The following is a 5,542-nucleotide window of genomic DNA, read 5'->3' on the forward strand; positions in this document are numbered from 1 at the left end:
TTTTAATGAGCTTGAAGTGACAAGTGCTCAGATGGACCTTTTCCTCTAAGGAGTCTGAAAAGGAATGAAAGAGACTACTCTAGAAATCTAGATAGAGGGATTACCAAACCAATCACAAAACTGCATAATACTTTTTATGGTACGACAGTCAATCTTCCCGAATGCTGTGTTCAGTGAATTGCGATCGATAGCTTGGCAGACACGGCTTCCTATGGATAAAGGATAAATCCTATTGTGGTCTCCCAATATATACTTGACGGTACGTGGGAGCACAATTCTGTACTGGCACTTATCGTCTCAAAGTGGAGGAATCACCCAACCAACAATGAAAACAACAGTTACCAGGCTTTACGACGCTGGAATACGTCTCTAGCCTAGACTTCTAGATGTTGTGCATTAGGTTCCAAAGCGTTTTTAGATTCATTAAATTTATTTTACAGTTGATCTTGCTTAAGAAATTTTCCTTTCAGGTTCACCGCGTGATGTAGATGTACAATTCCTAAAATGCATTCTAAGATGATAAACAGTCGTTTAATCTTCTTTTTGCAATGAAAATCCTAGCTACTAAGGAAAGAGAGATGATATTCTTTCAACATAGAGTAGAGAGCACACACTATATTAATTGTCCTAAATCAAACCAACAAATAGTCTAAATGCAAATGCACGTGCATGTATTTGTTTTCAGCCTTCTTAATGTGTGAATGATAAAAAGAAAGCTAAGCTCAAATCTGAATTATTTTTCAAAGCGACATTACTAGCAAGTTTCTTTTTCAAGACAAAATGAGGACAATGACGACACTTTGCGATTTGGAATTGAAAACTTGCTTTCGACACTTGAAAAACTACTAATTCAAATCAAATACAAGAGTAACAGTGTAATCGACTATCAAGAACAATCAGATTCTCTTCTATGACTGAAACCGACACTTGCGACACTTTCAAATCAAGGGACGACAGTTTAATTATGCTACTTCTTTGTAAAAGAGAACCGAAAATGGCTAAAAATACAAAAAAACATTTACAGTTCTTTGCACAATGGAGGCAGAATAATGGCAAGGAAGGGGATTTCAACAAAGGTGTACTGACTATAGGTAGAAAAACTCTTGAATAGATCTAAGAAGAGTGAACACAGAAACCAAAATCTAGGAGCAAGAAAGGCCTTGTCTGATCAGCACACCTGTAACACAGTGAAAAAGAGATGCAACGCACCTACTACACTCAGGAAGTGTGATGCATCCAGAATTCACAGAAGAGACAGTGTGCTGGACCAGGGACGAGACTTTAACTGGGTTCCAGGTCACAGTTTGCAGCTCAATTCAGGGATTTAGGCCGAGCAAATGGTAATCAATAAATCAATCACAGGGGTAGATCTAAAGAGGTTACTAGAGTCACCACAAGGGAAATTCGAGAGCTTGTAAATCAATTTTTCAGTTCATAAACAAAACTCGGAGATAGACTGAAGCAACATTGATCTACTTTGCACTTGCATAGCAAATGCAGTTCGAAGGCTAGTTGGCTTAACTTCAGGCTCCGTCTGTAAGTTTATAAAGCAAACAAATGTAAATAAACAAACAATCTATTTGCTCCCCAGTGGAGTCGCCATTTTTGTTATTAGGAAAACTAGTGTCTATGCAGAGCTGCTAGTCCCACTAAGGCTGGTAGCTACCTTAGAAACAAAGAAACTAAAACTACTTTCATTTTCCTTTATGAGAAATAGATAAGAGGGGAATAAAGGAGACCAACCTCTGTCTTGCACTTGGTTCCTTGCTTGATTCCTCTCCCTTCTGATAGATACTTGCCACTAGCTTCCTCGTCTACCCAGCTTCAAAGAGCACTTGTAGAATCAAAGCAGCTTAACACTATCCAAGAACATAGATCTATTATCATAAAAAATATAGGACCGGATATATATTCACCACACAAATGCATATATCATCAATCATACAAGAATGTGGAGGAAAACTTGAATAGCTTTATTGATAATAAAGAAATAGCAAAGAGGATTACAACCAATTGTTCTGACCCAGCATCATCCTCTCAACAAGAAAGCCCTTCTTCACCTCATGAAAAGCTTAGATCACCCAATACTATGATATTGAACCAAGAAACCAGCAGCACTTCCTTACAACATACAAAATTCCAGCCTCTGGATCTTTGGGATGAGGGATCCATATATAGATGTTTGCAAGCGGGGGTGAGTCAGCTTTTGAGATTTGATTAGTGTCCTCTCTCTGATAGTTCTTGATTCCACTTGGAGATTGATGATCTCTTACTCATCCCTGGGCGAATGCAGAGAGGCAAGTGTCACAGGAGAAGTTTTTAGAAGATTCCATGATCCTCCACCTTGCAGATTGACCCTGCCATTTGTCCACTCTTGCCCATCGCACCCCATAGAAGGGCTTTTCAAGATGCATCGCACCTCTCGAGTGTATTTAGGTGGGATGCAGTGCACTTTGAACATGGAGCAGGTGAGATGGTCAAGTTTTGACCAATTTTGACCAATTTTTCATGGAGAACTTCTGCGAGAAGATGTAATCAGTTGACCTTGTCCTTTTAGAGGTTGGAACAACACTTTTAGGGACTTAAGAGCCCTTGGTTTATGGGCATTTATGATTGGGGTTGCAGTGCCAAAAAATTTATATAACAGAAGGCAAAGGGTCAATTTTAGGATCAAATGGAGGTTGATTTTGTCCAGTTGGAGGAGTACTCGATTGTGAAGAAATCATGACATTTTGAACCAAGGAGGTTGAAAACAATCATACTAGAAAGCCAATGGTAAATCCTAAAATGGACAATGTAGCCATATAAGGAGCACCAATATTTCTGAAAGGAGGAAAAGGACTAGGATTCCCATCAAAAGGAATTCCTTGATCGGTGGACTCTCGAGTTGTTTCCATATGTATCAACCTAAGATCAACTGAGTGAGCATGGAGGATGTTATCCGTGGTCAATTAATTTCATTTTAATCAAAATAACATAACAAAACAAAAGAGGGATAATCTAGGCAAAAGGATTACAAAGAAATTGTGAACTGCAATATACTACCTCAGTAAACTAAGGACTTAACATACGTGCAGGCAATCTCCCCGAATGCTGTGTTTGGTTTATCACAATGTACAAGGCAGCCGACTCGGTTACCTAAGGATAGAAACCTAATGTATTCCTCCCATATATACCCGAAAGTATGTGGAGACCTAATTTGTGTTAGTGTTGTCTAATGCGAAACCGTAGAGTGAGAACATTACTTTATACTTTAAGTACTGTAACACCACCCTATATACCCGAATGTACATGGAAGAGCTACGATATACTTACATACGTGGAATGAGGTATCATATTCAAAATGTATTGTAAACAGGTTAGCAACAACTGCTATGTTTTACGATGCCGAAACACATATCTAGCCTAGACCTCTACATGTTATGCGTTAAGTTACAATGCTCCATTAGATTAACTGAGATAACTTTTAAGTTGATATTCTTAAGAATTTTCCTTTCAAGGTTCACCACGTGATGTATGTTTGCAATTCCTATAATGCAACTAACATGAGAAACATTATTTCATTCAATTAACAATGAAAACCGTAGCTAGTAAGGGATAGAGCAATCAAATCTTTGAAAAAGAGCAAAGAGCACACCTAATGCAATTTCCCCAGCTATTCCCATCAAGCATTCACAAACTACAATATGGAAAATGAAAATTTTCTTTTCACTCCGTTTAGTGTTTAGATGAACAAAAAGGAACTAGATGCACATACAATCAATCAATCTTTTTACAAGAACAAAGACTTTATGACAGTTCCTTTTCAAAATAAATGAAGACTTTACAACACTTTATTTTCAAGAAAGATTAATCGACTGTAATCTAACTTTGACAATGAATTGATAATGATAAATAAATCATTTAAGAAACACTAAAAAATCAAGGCCAAAGTAGGTCTAGGAAAGGAATACAAGTTGATTTCATAACCACAAGCATCATTGATCTTTCAGCAAGCAAAAATAGAAGGAAATTTGGAAAAAACCAAGCCAAAGGTGGTATTTTGACCTAAAGAGGATCAACATAGGTCAGAGTGGGAGTAATTGCGCTGGAGAGCACTGTCTCTGAGCCAAGGGTGCTCCGCAGAGCACTGTTCCCCGGCCAAGCCTGCGCTCGTGCCAGAGAGGCCAATCAAAAGACATCTAACCTCAATTTTTTGACCAAAAACACTTCAAAAAGGCTGAAATAAGATCTACGGAGGCAAGTAAAGTCTACTAGGATGTACTAGAATGAAGATAAACTACCCGGAATGATGATCATTCCCCAATATGGTCACTAATTTGTTATGTGGAATTTTGCATCTACGGATAAACACAACTTCCCTAACTGGGTAGCTACACTTGGAACAATAGAATTACAGAGTTTAACATTTTACTATAGAAGATAAATAAGACAAGGGACCTACTTGTTATCTTTCGCTTCCCTTTGTCTCCTTTGAATAGCTCTCGTCACTCCTTCTCGAACTAAATCCGCTCAATCAATACCTGCACTCATAAACAGAGGACAAAAGCCAATCAAAGCAAGAGATCTATCTACTATAAGAAAATGGAATCAAAAGAATTTACAGATATAATCATCATACATAAAGACAAGAATATGGGAAAAGGTGTAAACAACTTTATTAAGTAGAAGGAAGAGTTACAACCAAAGAAGTTTGATCCCATGTCACTCATCCATCTTGAGTTCCATCCTTTATCACACCAAAAGCACAACACTCTAGCAGCATGACAATACTTTCTTATGATCTCAAACCTCAAACCAACAATATCTCCTTACAATTATTCAAAGTCCATCCCCATATCACTATGATGAGTGCTCAATTTATAGTGAAATGGAGGTGGTTTTGTCATAAATTGGGCATTGAATGGCTTTCCAATTTGGGAGTTAGTTTCCATGGAGGAACGGATGAGAGGATATGAGGTTATTTGATTCATTCACTATCCAATTTCGAGCTCATAGGAGAGGATAAGAGGTGGGAATCTTCTAGAAAGGTCTAGAATGAAATAATATTCTCGGAACCCTATGAAGATTTCACTCAATCTCGCCCAACGCGGGTCAAAGTGGGCCTAGGTGTTATGCATAGCATGATTGAATGGGCCTAAGTGCTCTGCAGTGAAGTTACTCCTAACGAAGGCTACGTTGGTCCCTCAAGGTGTCATTTCAGGGTGTCTTCAGGCTAGGAAACTCTCAGGAAAGATGGCATTCAATGTGATGACTTGTCTAGGGGATGTAGCAACAGAATTAGGGTTTGATGAGCCCTAAAAGTATTGATTTGAATGATGGGAGTGATGTGCCCAAATAGATCTGTAACAAATTTCTAGTTGTCATTAGTCACCTAAAGAAAGAAAAATGGACACTCCAGGACCAATAAAAACTCATTCTCCCACAACAATGCCAAAAGCACAATGCCTAGTCAAGTAAGGTGGCAAAAATTGGTTTTTTGACTTGTTTTTGGGCATTTTCTTCAAACATGTTTTCTAACAAGGCACCAAAACTAGATTGT

The sequence above is a fragment of the Pinus tabuliformis genome, chromosome 6, assembly GCF_031772625.1.
Source record: "Pinus tabuliformis cultivar Carrire ecotype Pingquan chromosome 6, CPIR1, whole genome shotgun sequence".
Classification (NCBI taxonomy): Eukaryota; Viridiplantae; Streptophyta; class Pinopsida; order Pinales; family Pinaceae; genus Pinus; species Pinus tabuliformis.